Raw genomic sequence first — 17,434 nt, forward strand, 5'->3', positions numbered from 1 at the left:
TGCAGCAAATGTTACTGATGGGTATGATTCAACAGAGGTTTTGATGGTGTCCAGCAGGGACATTCAGAATGCTTGGATGGGTATGATTCAACAGACGTTTTGATGGTGTCCAGCAGGGACATTCAGAATGCTTGGATCATGAATTCAGGGTGCACATTTCACATGACTCCTAATCGGGATTTCTTGATTGACTTTCAGGAAAATGATGGGGGATCAGTTTTGCTCGGTGATAATGGTGCTTGTGATGTAAAAGGAATTGGATCAGTTCGAATTGCAACACATGATGATATGATCAGAATTCTTACGAATGTAAGGTATAATTTCTCTGGGCAAATTAGATAGAGCAGATTATTCCTATAAATCTGAGAATGGAGTTATGAAGGTTATCAAGGGTTCTTTGGTTAAACTAAAGGGGATCTTGAGGAATGGTCTTTATGTGTTGGAGGGTACTGTAGTTTCGGGTAGTGTTGTTGTTGCATCTAGGAAAGAAATAGATAAATCTATGTTATGGCATAACAGACTAGCTCATGTCAGTGAAAGAGGTCTTCAAACTCTTTCAGAACAAGGTTTGCTTGGAGGAGTTAAAGACATTGAACTCCCATTTTGTGAACAATGGGAAAGTCTACTAGAGTGAAGTTTTGGAAAGGGAAGCATTCTACCAAAGGAATTTTGGATTATATTCATTCAGATTTGTGGGGTTCTACAAAGGTACCTTTTATGGGAGGTTCGAGATACTTTATGTCAATCATCGATGACTTTTCAAGAAAGGTGTGGATGTATCCACTGAAACAGAAGGATGAATCTTTTGGGAAATTTCTTGAATGGAAAAGCAGGTTGAGAACCAGACAGGCAGGAAGGTAAAGTATTTAAGGACAGACAATGGTTTGGAATTTGTGAATCATAAATTTGATAAATTTTGCAAATCTGAGGAAATTACGAGGCATTTCACTGTTACGTACACTCCACAACAGAATGGTTTAGCTGAAAGATTCAACAGAAAAATTATGGAGCATACAAGATGTCTCTTGACAAATGCTTCATTACCCTTGAAATTTTAGAGGGAAGTTGCCCAAACAGCCTGTTATCTTATTAATAGGAGTCCATCTTCTGCTTTAGGCCTAAAGATTCCTCAGGAGATATGGACAGGAAAAGCTCCATGCTTGGATCATCTCAGAGTGTTTGGATGTTCAGCTTATGGTCATGTTAAGGAAGGGAAGCTGAATAAAAGGGCGCTGAAATGTATGTTTATTGGCTATCCTTAGGATGTTAAAGGATATAAATTTTGGTGCTTGGAAGAGGGCAGAAATAAATGTATTATCAGCAGAGATGTAACCTTTAATGAAACAGAGATGCCATTTCATGTCAAAGAGCAGCAGAAACAGCAGACAGTTGATCAGGTTGAGGCAGAGGTTAGAATCGATTCTAAAGCACGACCATCAGTTAGTTCGGGTGATTTCAGTGATCAGTCATTCAGTTCTAATGGTAGACAACCTCAACTACAGAAGACTTTGATTGATGAGGGAGCTTTTGGTGAAGAAAGCTTAAGTAACAGTGACCTACAGAACTATCAGCTAACGCGTAACAGGCCTCAGCGGGTGAGGCAGGCTCCTACGAGATATGGTTATGTTGATTTAGTTGCTTGTGCTCTTACTTGTGCAGCTGACAGTATTAAAGCAAAGCCTCTTATTTTTTAGGAGGCTATTGTATCTGATTCGAAGGAACAATGGAAGGATGCTATGGAAGCAGAGTTGTTCTCGTTGTAGAAGAATCAGACATGGTCATTAGTTCCAAAGCCTCCTAATCAGAAACTCATTCAGTCAAAGTGGATTTATAAAATCAAGTTAGGTACAGGAAGTGACAGCAAGCCTAGGTATAAGGCTAGACTGATAGCCAAGGGCTACACTCAAAAGGAGGGAGTTGACTTTCATGAGATTTTCTTTTCGGTGGTGAGGCATTCGTCAATTCGATTAATTTTATCTATTGTTATTCACTTTGATATGTTTGTTGAACAGATGGACGTCACCACAACTTTCCTTCATGGAGAATTGGAGGAAGTGATCTACATGGCTCAACCTAAGGGCTATGAGGTGAAAGGAAAGGAAGACATGGTTTGTCGTCTTCACAGTCCATCTATGGACTGAAGCAATCGCCGAGACAATGGTATATCAGGTTTTGACACCTTTATTCTGAAGTAGGGGTTTCACAGGAGCTCATATGATGTCTGCGTGTCTGGAAACTATCTCAGAAAGGTACATATACTTATGTACTTATGTATGTAGATGATATGATTCTGATGTCTAAGGATTATTTTGAAATTTGTGATCTCAAGAAACGATTGAGTAGTGAATTTAAGATAAAAAGATTTGGGTGAACTGAAAAGGATCCTAGCATGGATGTTAAAAGAGATAGGGAGAAAGGTTTGTTAACCATTTCGCAGGACAATTATTTACATAAACTGCTTGAAAGTACAATATGTCTGGTTTGTAAGGCAGTTTCGACACCCATAGCATTCTCATTTTAGGCTTTCTTCGTCTCAGTGTCCTGTTATTGAACAAGAAAGGTTAGAGATGGCTAATATCCCCTATTGTAATGTATTGGAAGTATATGTATTTGATGATTTGTACTAGGCCTGACTTTGGGATATGCTATGAGTATGATAAGTAGGTTTATGTCAAATCTTGGGAAGGAGCATTGAATGCAGTTAAATGGGTGCTTCGATATTTGAAAAGTAGTGTCAGTGTATCATTGTGTTTTAGCAGGGATTGTGATAAATCAACACTGTTGGAAGGCTTCACAGATGTAAATTATGCTTGCAGACCTTGACCAAAAAAGGTCTCTATTAGGTAACATTTTTCGTTTGTTGATAATGTGGTCAGTTGGAAAGTTGCTCTACAATCAGTTGTTGCCTCGTCTACTATTGAGTCAGAGTATATTTCAGTGGGGGAAGCTGTGAAAGAGGCATGTTGGTTGAAAAGGATAGTTGGTGAGTTGTTGTCGTAGGAGTTCATTCCTATCGTCCGTTGTGATAGCCAGAAGCTATTCATCTTGCGAAGAATTCATCTCATCATGACATTAATTACAAGAATGCCAATGGACTTTTAATTTTTTTCCAAAAAAAACCCAATAAAACCTACTTAAAATACCTTGTTATTTTCTACAAATCTCCTCATAACAAGAATATTTAAGTGTCAAGCTGATTCTCAATCTTTCTATCATCCAGATTTAATATTTAGCCCATCTAATAGGTATTTAAAACCTATGGGCTGGAAGAATCTTGGTAACATATCTAACAAATTCTCAACTGTATGAACCTTGACCAATTCAACATCTTTCTGGGCTATAACTTCTCTGAAAAAATAAAATTTGACATCGATATGCTTAGACCATTCATGATGAGATGGATTCTTAGCAAGATGAATAGCACTCTGGCTATCACAACGGACAATAGGAATGAACTCCTACGACAACAATCTCACCATAATATTATTTTACTATTATATTTTCACTACAAAAAATATCCCTTTTCTGACACTCTGAATCGTCGAAAAACGGGAAAAAACAAATCGTGAGTGATCTCCTGATGACTAAATAGGCGTCGGGAGTTTTGTCGGGATAAACCCTCTCCTGATGCGCATATACACACCAACGCGCTCAATGTACAATGTGGGAGTTTATTTACTCCCAATGGATGTATTTATCTGTCGGTGTGTTCTCTAATCTCCTGACGATGTTACTGGTCGTCTAGAGTTTAAGAGTTTGATTCATAGTTTCTGAAATCAAACTCCCAACAATTTACTAGCCGTCAGGAGATAATAGAATGCTGACGCCTCGTCGGGAATAACGCAATATCCAAGCTGTTTTTTTGGTTTTTTTATTTTGATATGAATAACCTAAAATTTAAAACATTGTTAAGAAAATCAAACATATAAAGTAACAAAATTATCAATACACATAAAAAAAAAAAAAAAAAAACAAAGTCAATAGTATTCTTTATTACATAAAAGAGAGAAAAGTTGGCAAAGATAGTCCACAAAACAAATATGTCTTGACGAATGCATAGAAGAAAGTGTGATGACATCTTCAAACGACATCTCCAACAACATCTCCAAACAGCATCTCCAAAATAGTAGTTTACCTACAATTACATTAATTAGAGAACATTATTCTATATATGAAGATTAAATGTAAGAAAAACTCCCAGCCCTTCATTTGAAAACTAATCTCAACCCACCCCACACAACATTCAAAATTCATAAATTTCCACAAACAAACAAAAGCCATAAGATGAATCCTACAATCTTACATAATAAAAAAAAAATCAACACACTTTCAAGATTACATGTTCGCAACCTTAAACCTTCACGAACACACAAGAATCACAAGTTGAACTCTAAAAGAAAGTTAATTAATCTCAACCCATTCCACACAACATTCAAAATTTATTAACTTTCACAAACAAACAAAAGTCATAAGATGAAACCTACAATCCTAAAAAACAAAGAAAATCAACACATTTCTAAGCCTATATATTCTCAATCTTAAACCTTCACAAACACACAAAAACCACAAGTTGATCTCCAAAAGAATAACTAATCTCAATCCATCCCACACAACATTCAAAATTCATAAACTTTCACAAACAAACAAAAGTCATAAGATGAATTCTACAATCCTATAAAACAAAAAAAAACCAACACATTTCCAAAACTACATGTTCTCAACCTTAAACCTTCACAATCACACAAAAACCATAAGTTAGAACTCTAAAAGAAAGATAAATAATCTCAACTCATCCTACACAACATTCAAAATTCATAAACTTCCAAAAACAAACAAAAAAAAATTCAAGTTGAACTCCCAAACAAGTATAACTAATCTTAACTCAACCCCACACAACATTCGAATTTTATAAACATCCACAAACACATAAAAACTCTAGAAAACACATCAAAATCTAGTTGTTTGGCTACCATAACTGCAAGATAACCAACAATTCTTATCATAAAGCTACTAGTAAGACATAACTACTTTGCTACCATAATTACAGGATAACGACATATTAGCCAACTAGATAATTAAGTAATCATACCTAATTCGATGGTCGTTCTCTCTGTGATCATATCATATCCTCAATCATTTTTTTCATTTCTTCCATTTGTCTTGCATGATCCTCTCTTATTTTTTTTTAACGTCTTCAAGTTTCTTAATTTTCAAATAATCCATAATTCTTTCAAATCAAACCCATCGGTACCACAACCATAAGTTCGTACACCAATAGTCCATAATTCTTTCAAATCTTCAACTAATGGCTGCAAGTAAACATCAATTCCTTTCCTTGAGATTTTCGATCAGGTATGAGCAAAGACATGAAGAAGTTTGTCTCCTTCATGCATTTTCAATATGACAAATTATAAGGGATTATCACCACAGGGCACATACTATATGAAGTACTCATATTCCCAAACAAATTAAACCCATCTGAAGCTAATTCCAAATGAATATTTCGGGGATCTAAATCGAAATGTGAAAATTCACGATCAAAATGTTTCCACCCCTCTACATCAGTTGGATGTCGTAACATATCCTTCGTTTCAACTCACTTATCTTTATGTCATCTCATGTCAGAAGTACTTTCTTTCGATGCAAACAATCACTTTAATCTTGGTATCAATGGGAAATGACGTAATACCTTATATGGGACTTTTTTACCCTTGTCATCATTAACTTTGTACCGAGACTCATCACAAACTGGACATTGTTGTAATCTGCAAATTCTTTCCAATACAATACACAACCGTACTTGCACGCATGAATAGACTCAGAACCTATGCTTAAATTACGCAATTTTTGCTTAGCTTTATAAAAGAAAGTAGGAATAATGGTGCCGGCTAGAAACGCTACTTTTAACAATTCTAACAATATGTCAAATGATTTGTTACTTCACACGTTTAGAACTTTAATATGCATCAACTTCACTAAAAAGTTCAACGACGAAAATTACGAACAACCAGAGTATAGTTCATTACATGCTTCAGTCATTAAATCCTCAAATAAGTTTATGATATCTCTTTCTCAACCATTAGTGGACATTTCATTCTCTATCCCTTCTTCATTTGCGTCTTCATTTTCAATTAGAACTTGTAGATCGTTTATAAGATTCAACATTTCATTTTCTTCAACAACATTATACTCTATGTTAGTTTCTTCATCATTATGTAATGAATAAGTTGTATGACATTCAAAACCTCTAGATAAGTTGACTGGCTCTACATGATATACTCATTCACAGTATGAGTGGGATATTTCATATGTTAATAGATGTTACTCCACATCCTCTAATGACTGCCACATTGAATTCATATAATTCTTGCATGGGCATCTTATTCGTCCGAAATCATTAAAATGAAACTTTGCCACTTCTAAAAATTGGATACTCCTTCTCTATACTCGACCAACAACTTATTTCTAAGTTTTATCCATTCTTTATTTATCCTTAAAAATAAAATTTTTCTTACCCAACTTGTAATCCAAAACAAATTATAACCTGTGTTGTGTAGATAATGAATGGTGGTTAACTTTTAGAGGCTTATATATGACTTATGAATGCATTTCTCAACTACAAATTATAGAAAACAAAATCAAGAGATGGAAATGATTCACAAAATTTGACTTTTAGATAATTATCACAAGAATTATGAAATTCCTGTTAGATATAGACCTAATAATAATCAAGTACAATATCATTTTATATATTCTATTGGCATAGTATATCAACGTCAATTGAAAAACATAATAGCAAGGGAACATATAAACAATCAATATCATAGCTCAACTAATTAAGTCACATATTATTGACCAAAATTTTATATATCAACATCATAGCTCAACTAATTAAGTCATATATTATCGATCAAAATTTTAGAAGTTGGAATCCTCATCCCACATATGTTGAAACTTAATATATTAAAAAAAAAAAACAGTTCATATAATGATTGGCCAAAATTATGAACCGTTTCTTACAAAATTTCTTATAGAAAATTTTAATATGGGTCTAATTGCATGCAAGAAGAAACTTTTTCTAAAATTTTGCTAACTCATTTAATATCATGTCTAGTGAAGTAAAGTACCAGCAACCCATTTTAACATTACAAAAGAATAACTAGATTGGAAAAAAAACATAAATTTTAGAGAAATAAGGGAAAAAAACAAGAAATTAATCTATTAAGAAATTAGAAAGTAGAAAGTAGACACAAACTGTTAGACAATAAAGTTTCTCCAAGCCATAGATATGATTCTCAAATCATCAAACACATTTACGACTTCCGACACTTTTTCCCCAAAAAATTAAAAATTAAAGATAAAAATTAAAAAATCTAAATCACAAGTCACAATTCTCTTCCTTGTGAATTCATAAAAATCAAAACAGAATTCAAAATTCATAAAAATTAAAATAAAAATAGCAATTCATAAAAATTAAAAAAATCTACGTCTTATCTATGAAGATAGAGAGATTTTACAAATTTAAGAGAAAGAGAAAGATTACTTGAAGAAGGCATTCGACAGACTGGAAGAGAGGCATTTGATGGCGAAAGCGTTCGATGGAGCGGAGACATTCAATAGTGAAGCGTTCGACGACGAAAGACTTCAGATCGACAAAGCAGATCGAGGGGAGAAGCAGAAGAGATGAAAGTTGGAAAGCGGCGTTTCAGATCTGATTGATTTAAGATATGATATATTAGGGTTATTAACTCCCGACAACATAAAGTAACCGTCGGGAGTTAGTACCTAACTTCTGATGGGTTAATATACCTGCCGGGAGATATTTAACTTCAAATCTGATGTGATATGAAATGTATCTCCTGTTGACAAATAATCCGCTTTGGGAGATAAGTCATATTAAACTCAATGCCCACGCATATTTCCTAACACCTTACAACGGTTTTCGGAAGTTGTGCACAACTCTTGATGGTTTAATTCACCCGTCGGGAGTTCAGTCATATTTAACTGGAACGCCCGAAGATGTGTTAACATCATCGAGAGTTACTTATATCTCCCGATGGCTGCTATTGTACGGCATCGAGAGATAGACGATTAAACTCTCGATAGTGGTTTTCAACATTAGGAGATCGTCTCCTTCTTATAGTGTTTTTACAATTATATTATTTATTAAACAATTAAATAAATTTATCAATTCATAATATGTAACCACGTATAATAAATAAATTTTTTTTTAATTACATGTGGGGTAGGGAAGTGAACATTTGACTTCGAAATTTATAGCACAAACTTATATGAGTTGAATATATATATATATATATATGTGCTCGTATTGACATAAATAAAACTATTTCTTTATTATAATAGAAAATAAAGTAAAAACATATTATATTATCTAATAAACTAAAAACATATTATATTATCTAATAAACTAGTATGTATCTATTGACGAATTGAACAATGCAAACATTTTAGGAAAAATATCAATTTATAAACTTTAGTATTATACCAATTTCAATTCTGAATTAATAATTATATCAATTTAAGCGCTGAATTATCACAAGTGTATCAATTGTATCTTTCATTATGTTTTGTTTGGAAAAAAAAATTCATATGAAACTTATAATTGTATCAATTAAACCTCCAAAATTTTAAATGAATCAATTTAAACTTTTAATCATAATTTTCTTTGAGAATCGTTTATGCATTTACTCTATTCGTCTATTTTATAAAACTAACATTTGAAGAAATTTATGTTGATTAGCCTGTAAAAATTTAGGAGTTTAATTGATTCAAATTATAAGTTTCATACAATATTTGGTCAAACGAAATTTAGAGATTGATGTAAATTGATACACTTATGAAAGTTTAAGATTTAAATTAATACAACTATTAGTTCAGTGTCGATAGAATCTATCTCTAAAGTTTAGAGTATAAATTAATATTTGTAGAAAATTTTGTTTAAACTTTTTAAATGTCTCATATTAAATGGTTTCATAATTATTAATTTTTTAATAAAGCAGTGTGAGATTGACAGAGATCCAAACACGATTGAATACATAATATCCTTTTTCTGTTGCATGTTCATATTTTACTAACTCTTTTTGGGAAACGATGCACTTGATTTGGTCATAATTTATATTTTCAAACTTGATATCTCAGTGTAATAGTAGTTTATTTGGTCTTTGGTTGTCATTTTCTTTGCTAACATAGTAGGTTGATGCCACACATTTTTTTAATTAAATTTCTTTTAAATAAAAATATATTTTAAATAATTACTTTTTTTTTCCTCTTTTCTTCATTAATGTTGTTCCTCCAACCTGCGTTGCTTTCTCCATCTAAATCTAAAACGAAAAGATTAATTTATTTGAAATTAAGAGAGAAAGAAGCAGTGGACACGTAAAGACAATGATTTGGTGCAAGCAACACGTGAGATGGACGCAAGTTAAAAGGGAGAGTTAACAACATTTTAAAAAATATATTAAAAATATTTTTTATATAAAAAAATCTCACCAACTTTTCGTAAGCTAAAAACAAAAACAAAGTTAATCCAAAATATACTATTTTTCTAAAGTTTATGATTGAAAATATTGAGTTTGAAAACCACAAATATAAATGCTAACGAACTCAAATTTCATTTACTAAGTATATATATTATTTTCTTTCATTTTTATTTCTATTTATTATCAAATTAAATCAACCATAATTTTTAAAGACTAAATTGAAATCAAATTCAAAACATAAATATTACTCTAAACTCAAAATTTTATTTTCGTTGGAATTAAAGAATTAAAATAATTAAATCGAAAATTTAAGACTAAAGTGTAATATTTTGAAGCTCAAGAACCAAATAGAAAATTAGACTAAAATATATATTCATTTATAAAATTTTTCAAAATATATGTTTGGTAAATGCCCATTAGATGCAAACTTAAAAGTTGAATGATATATCTAAAAAAAATTAAAAAGTTCATAAATTCATCATAACATACATATATATAAATATAAATATATAAAATTGGGTAATTAAAAATAATTTTTAATACTTCCTAAACTTTTATAGAAGCAATATTTAGTCTATGAATTTTATTATGTAACCATTTAGTCCTCGTACTTTAAACTTTGTAACGATTTAGTTTTGTCATAAAAATTAGTATTAAGAGTTTAATGAGAATTCTTACAAATTAATCGTCAAGTAATTAGAGATTCAAAAATTTTATAACATATTATTGTAAATAATTCTTTTATTATAACATAAAATCAACTTCTAATTTTAATGATTCTTTTATATATATATATATATATATTAATATATTATATAATATATATATATATATATATATATATCCAAGGCTAAATAATTGCCAAATTTAAAGTAAGTTCAATTATTAAATTATTATAAAATTGAAAGCATAAGAACTTAATATTTGTAAATTAAAATTAAGAAACTAAATTGTTATTTCAAGAAAATTTAAAAACTAAAAAATAGTTTTTAAGCATAAAAGTTTAAAGACTAAATTTGTAATTTGGGCAATATTCCAAACCCACGGATGGCATCAGAGTAGAGACATTATAAAATGAATTCGGCCTCCTATTATTGACTGTAAAGTGATAATTTTTCACGAGAAAGAGAGAGAGATGGCCGTGGAAGAAGAGCAGCAAAGTCTGAAATCTCCACTCATTCCGCCGCATCGCCGCGAGAGATGGCGGAATTTTCACGAGGATGAGATTTTGGACGGAGGTGAAAAGGCAGCTCCGATTAGGTGGGCCGCTGGTGACGGTAAATCTGTTGTAAACTGTTGCAAATGATATCGATCATGTTCGTCGGGCACCTCGGACAGCTCCCTCTCGCCGCGCTTCCATGGCTACTTCCTTCGCTGCTGTCACTGGCTTCAGTCTCCTCGTACGTACCATCTTTTTTTTTTTTTTTTTTATTCTTTTACTTTCAGTTTAATTTTTATAAAATGAGGGGAGAGTTAGTATATATACATTTAACATATTAATTCGAGCATGATTTCGTCATGTGAATTAAAGATGAACAATATAGTAAGAAAATCAATATGAATATAATTTAACTAATATAATATATACACTACTAACAAAAACGTCATGAGTTTGAATCCTTTACTTTCAAATTATTATCCTAAAATAAATAAAACATTAAAAACTAAAATAAACATTTAGAAAAAATATATATAAGACATACTTGAAATTTTGTCCAAGCAAGTTTAGTTAAGCAATTATTTGAATAGTCATCCAGTGATGGTTGTACACATAAAAGAATAATAATAATCATAACAATGTTCGGTTTTTTATTTTTAAAATTTAAGTTTATAAACATTATTTCCATCTATAAGGTTTTTTCGATGAAAGTTTTACTAAAATTTTTTTAAACCAAAATTTGAACTAAGATCCCATTTAGTAATCATTTTGGCCTCGTTTAGTAACCATTTATTTTTTAAAATTAAACCTATATTATTCACATTTCTTACAAAGATATGCATCTTTCTAAGTACAATGGTTGAATTCTTAGTCAAATTCTAAAAATAAAATCAACGTTTTGAAAGCTACTTTTTTTAGTTTTTAAAATTTGACATAGTTTTTTAAACTATTGGTGAAAAGTAGACAACAAAAGAAGAAATTTGGTGGTGAAAATAGTGTCCATAAGTTTAATTTTAAAAAATAAAATAATTACAAAATGGGACCTTCGTTTTTTGTTTTTGACTTTTGAAATTAATTCTATTTTCTCTCCATTTCTTATAATAATTTGCATCTTTATTTGGTACAATGGTTGAATTCTTATTAAATTCTAAATTCCAAAAACAAGTTTTTAAAAATTATTTTTTTAGATTTTAAATTTTGGTTTGGTTTATTAAACCATCGGTATAAAATAAATAATAAAAAAATTAAGGTAAAAATAGTCTCGATAAACTTAATTTTTAAAAAACAAAAAATAAAAAATCAAATAATTATCGACGTAGATTTTGTTTTCAAAATTTGAAGAAGGATTGAAAGGTGAAAACTATACTAAGAAAAGAGTAGTTGGTGCATTCTTAAATACACCTAATGGATCTCACTACACGAATCAAGCATTTTATTTTTACCAAAGTGAGGTGAAAATTAATCTCAACCTAAGTGTGTATAAGGACAAAATTTTAATACGTCCAAATATGTATAACCATATACTATTTTATTCTGACCGCACCTTCTTTTACACTTTCCTCTAGGCTTTTATTTATTTCTTCCTTTTTTAGTTTATTTTTCTTTACTATTATTATTATTATTTTGAGATACTCTTTCTTTATGTTAAAGTGTGCCTTTCTAGTTTATTGTATAACCACGTTTTAAATATATTTTTAAATGTTTAATTTAAAAAATAAATCATTTAAAAAAAATTAAATTATTTGATAACTATCAAAATAAATTTTTAAGTTTATCTTAATAGTTTTTACCAAAAGTATTTACATAAAAATGAATTTTTTAATAGTATTTTTTTCTTAAATTAATTTAAACGGATGTTTAGTTTTCGAAAAAAAAAAAAAAAAAAAACTTTTGTAGTGGAAAAATAATGGCAAATTTTTGGATCTCAAGTTTGGATTGGAGGTTGGGAATTTTTCTAATGTTACATTAATACGGTACATCCCACCTATTTTTAAAAATGTATTGATCACATGGCATGAGGTGATATGAAAAAGATTTTGATATTTATATCTATTTAATGATGTATTTAAAATGAATACTTTAATCCATAAAATTTAAGGAGTGATTTTAAATGGTTTTTTATTTACTTTGATTATCAATAAAACAAACGATAAATTAGTATGATATTTAAAAATTTGTGACCTACCACTTGTTGGTTTGACTAAATATAATAATGTAAAAAAATTAACAAGTGGCCTTATTCATGCCATCCTGTCAATTTGAAAGAAATGAGGTTAAAGATCGTCTTTGCCAACAATCTTACAAATAATAGGAGAAATTAGAGTAAATATTAAGAAATAACTTATCAAATATTAAAACAAAAAAAAAAAAAAAAGGGAAATGTAACACCACTTTCATCCATTGCAACGATCAAAAAATTAGTTGAGTTCTCAAGTTGTAGCTTCATCTAGGATTTAAATGAAGGAGGTCTTTATAAATGTGAGTATCATTCGTTTCAAATCTAGAAAAGAAGAGTAATAAACACTTCATTGAAGAAAAAATATTTAATTATCATATTGGGTCAAATCAGCTGATTCGCCGAACCGAACATAACTCAATTGAGAGTGTGTTAAAATCAACGAAGTCCGTGGTTTGAATCTCCTCATCCCTAATTATATTAAAAAAAAAAACCGATAACAATTACCAATCTAACTATCTTATCATATAATTAATAACTAAACTAGCCGTCAAAATATTTTATGGAACATTTATAGTCATTTCTCAAATTTAAAATATTTATTTTAAAATTTGAAAGACTAGATACTAGATAGAAACCAAATAACTCAAACTTCAACACCCAGAAATATATTTGGCTAAAAAAAGATATGAAAGAACCATGTTTTAAGCCTAACAAACCATTATTAAATATGAGCCATTTTTTATAAATTAAACTATGTCTATGTTTTAAAATATCAAACTTTTAATGCTATATTAAAGGTTAAATTACAAAAGTTAGTTTTTAAAATTAACTGTTTGTTTCTATTTAGTTTTTGAACTTTTGAAAATATCTAATAAGTCGTTAAATTTTCAATTTTATATCTAATAAGTCTCTAAATTTTAAAAATGTTTAATATATTCCTTAACTTTTTAGTTTTGTACCTAATAGATCTTTGATATATATTAATTTTTTTAATTAATAGGTTTATTAGATATAAATTTTAAATTTATATTAAGTAAAACTCTAAATTTTCAATTTTGTGTTTAGTTGATCTAAATTCTATAAAATATCAAATAGATCAATGAAAAAAAATGAAAATGTAAAGATCTATATGATATATTATATACAAAATTGAAAATTTATACACTTATTAGAGACAATATTAAAGTTCAGATCGAGACTAGTTAAACTTATAAATTTACCAAGATTTGATTAAAAACTCAATTATTGTATTAAATAATTAATTTTATCAATGAGGATTTCTTAACATATCGAGTTCGTGATGATGATGCAGACAATGCTATGATAGACTGGGACGTGTTACAGAATCCACTGCACTTCTTGATTAAAAGTTGGGAGATTTTTAAAAGTAGAAAAATAAAGAAATCATTTATACAAAATAGTAAAATTTAATCATCTTCTCCCTTCTTCTTCTTCTCCTTCTCCTTCTCCTTGCTCTTTTTCTTCTTCTCGATCTCTATCAACTCTTTCTAACCTCGCACTCTAACGTCGAGTAACCATCGCACTCATGCCAACCTCAATCCATTGTCGTTTGGGTCTACATCGTAGATCTGGTTGTATGTGTGAGTCGATTTTTCTCTCTCTATTCAATTCACTCTCTCTTAGATCCGTGTAGCCCAATCCTCATTGTCGTCGTCTTGTCGCCGCCAGGGCTAAAATTCGTTGGATTTTTTGCCGTTAGGGGTAAGATTTTGGGTGTTTTGGGTTAAGTTTGTTTGGTTATTGAACACCCATTAAGTTTTGTCATTAAAATTGATTTACCCATGAAGTTGGATGTTAGATTTGAGTTTTGTTGCTTTTAGATAGTTGTGATAGACATTGATAAAACTTAATTATTAGTGTCTGTCAGTGATAAAAGTCTATTAGTGTCTATTAGTGATAGAAGTCTATCATCATACTATCATTAGTGGAAATTGATACAAGTCTATTACTAATAGACGCTAATAGAAGTCTATCAGTCTATCATTGATAGAGATTAATAGAAGTTTATCATTAATGGAGACTGAAAGAAGTTATCAGTGTCTATCAATAATAGAAATTAGTAGAAGTTTATCATTGATACTAGTGATAGAAACTTATACAAGTATATCACTGATAGATGTTGATGAAAGTCATCAAGGCCTATTAGTATCTTTTTACTATTTCTATAAATAGTTTTATATTTTTTCTATTTGTGAAAATTTTCCTTAAAAATTCAATTGAAATAAAATATGTGCAAAATAAAGTAGCTAAAAGAATATACTAATTAATGAGACATATATTCAAAACATAAGTATAGCAGTAGTCAATATGAACATAATTCAACTAAGTTATCAATCTTGAGGTCGGAAGTTCGATGTCCCACTCTAGATATGATAAAAAGGAAAAATACCTTTTTAGTTCCAAATTTTTCTGGAATAAGTGCATTTGATTCCGAAGTTTTAAATAGTCATTTTAGTCCCTAAATTTTCAATAATAGACTTAAAAGATTCTCTTCATTAACAGAATTGTTTAAATTAACAGGTTTGTCCAAGTAGATTATTTAAATGTTGATGTGGCTTGCTGACTAAGTTGATGATTTGGATTTAAATTTGTCTTGTGAAACTTCACAAGATGAACTTCACGAGAAATGAACTCATAGAACTCAACTTCACGTCATTTCTATCTTTTATCTCGTGAAGTTTATCTTGTAAAGTTACTTCACGAGACGGACTTCACAAGACAAATTTAAATCCAAATCATCAACTTAGTTAGCAAGTCACATTAACATTTAAATAATCTACTTGGACAGATCTGTTAATTTAAATCATTCCGTTAATGAAGATGACAATTTAAATCTATTATTAAAAATTTAACGACTAAAATGGTTAATTTGAAACTTCAAGACCGAATGCACCTATTCCAAAAAAACTTAGGGAATAAAAAGATATTTTTTTTCCTAAAAATGTGTAGGATAGTAGCATTTAAATGATAATAATAATAATAACAATAATAAAATTATGTCATAGTGAGCATATAATCATGTGGTAATTGATATGTTTATCATTTTTTTTAAATGAGGGGCATTTAGTATAGGTTTGGTTACTCGTCTAGAAACATGAATTTAAGAGAGAGAGAGAGAAATACAATTAAAAATAGAGTGGTGTATTTTGTGTTTTTAACAGTCCAATTTTAAATTGTCCAAAGTTGTGTTTGATAATATTTATGAAACATAAAATATTTTTAATTAGTTAGCAAAAATATTAAATTGAATCTCAATTATTTTCAGTTAATTTATGATCATGTTTTTTTTGTTATGTACTTTGAATCTTTTTATCATTTGACAAGATATAATTTTTTTCTAATGTATTATATTATATATGTTTTTATTGAGTAAATGGTTAGAGAAGTTCAACTCACCACCCTATATGTATGGTGAATTATAAAAAGGACGACATTAATTCATATTTGAAACTTCGAAGGTTGTAATTAAAATTTTAAACTAACACATATATATAATTGAGAAATGACATTTCAACAATATATGAGTGAGCCATACGCAAAAAAAAAAAAAGTTAGATTGAGATTATGAATTTTTGTAAGTTTATCATTTTAATTTATATTATTTATTATATTTTGTTTGGATAAATTAGGTAAAACTTATAATTTTAATAGCTTATTCCTTAAACTTTCATAACTAAATTAATTTACAATTTCAATTAGGATTTTATTGTCAATACATCGTTAATTAGACATTTCAAGGAGTCTACGTATTTATAAAAACTTTAATGCATTGACCTTTTTTAAAGGTATTCTTAACAAAAGTCTAAAATAGGCGAGTGTAAAACTGTTCACCTATGAAAATCATATAAATCTTACTTAATATTTTGCGAATAAAAGTTTTGAGAATAAAAGTTTTGATTAGTACAATCATATAAATTTATATTTTTTTAAGATAAAAAGAAAATATAACATATTTATTATATTGTATATAGAATGGAATGTGCAGTGCATTAGAGACCTTTTGTGGGCAATCATATGGAGCAAAACAATACCATATGTTAGGAATTCACTTGCAAAGAGCCATGGTTGTTCTTCTTCTCGCCAGCTTCCCACTCGCCGCCGTCTGGTTCAACGCCGGCGATATTCTTCGCCTGCTCGGCCAAGATTCCGAGATCGCGGTGGAGGCTGGCCGCTACGCCCGTTGTATGGTTCCCAGCATTTTCGCCTACGCGATTCTTCAGTGCCACGTTCGTTTCCTGCAGACCCAGAACAATGTTCTTCCCGCCGCCGTCGCCGCCGCTGCCACGGCGGTGCTCCACTGCTTTGTGTGTTGGGCTTTGGTGTTCCGGTCGGGGTTGGGGAACCGTGGGGCGGCCTTGGCTAATGCTGTGTCGTACTGGATAAATGCGACGGCGATGGTGGTTTATGTTAGAGTTGCGCCGTCGTGCCGGAAGACGTGGACTGGATTTTCCGGCGAGGCGTTTTGTGGGATTTTGAACTACGTTAAACTCGCCATTCCTTCTGCCCTCATGCACAGGTTCCAAAGCCTTTTTTTTTAAAAAAAAAATTTAATTGTCAATTTAATCACATTAATAT

The 17,434-nt window shown here is 30.1% G+C and overlaps 1 pseudogene; it reads left to right on the forward strand.

The window, feature by feature from the left end:
- The first annotated feature begins 10,635 nt into the window (after positions 1-10,635).
- LOC120080297 overlaps positions 10,636-17,434 on the forward strand; it is a 13,221-nt pseudogene continuing 6,422 nt past the window's right edge.

Source organism: Benincasa hispida, chromosome 6 (assembly GCF_009727055.1).
Source record: "Benincasa hispida cultivar B227 chromosome 6, ASM972705v1, whole genome shotgun sequence".
NCBI classification, from domain to species: domain Eukaryota; kingdom Viridiplantae; phylum Streptophyta; class Magnoliopsida; order Cucurbitales; family Cucurbitaceae; genus Benincasa; species Benincasa hispida.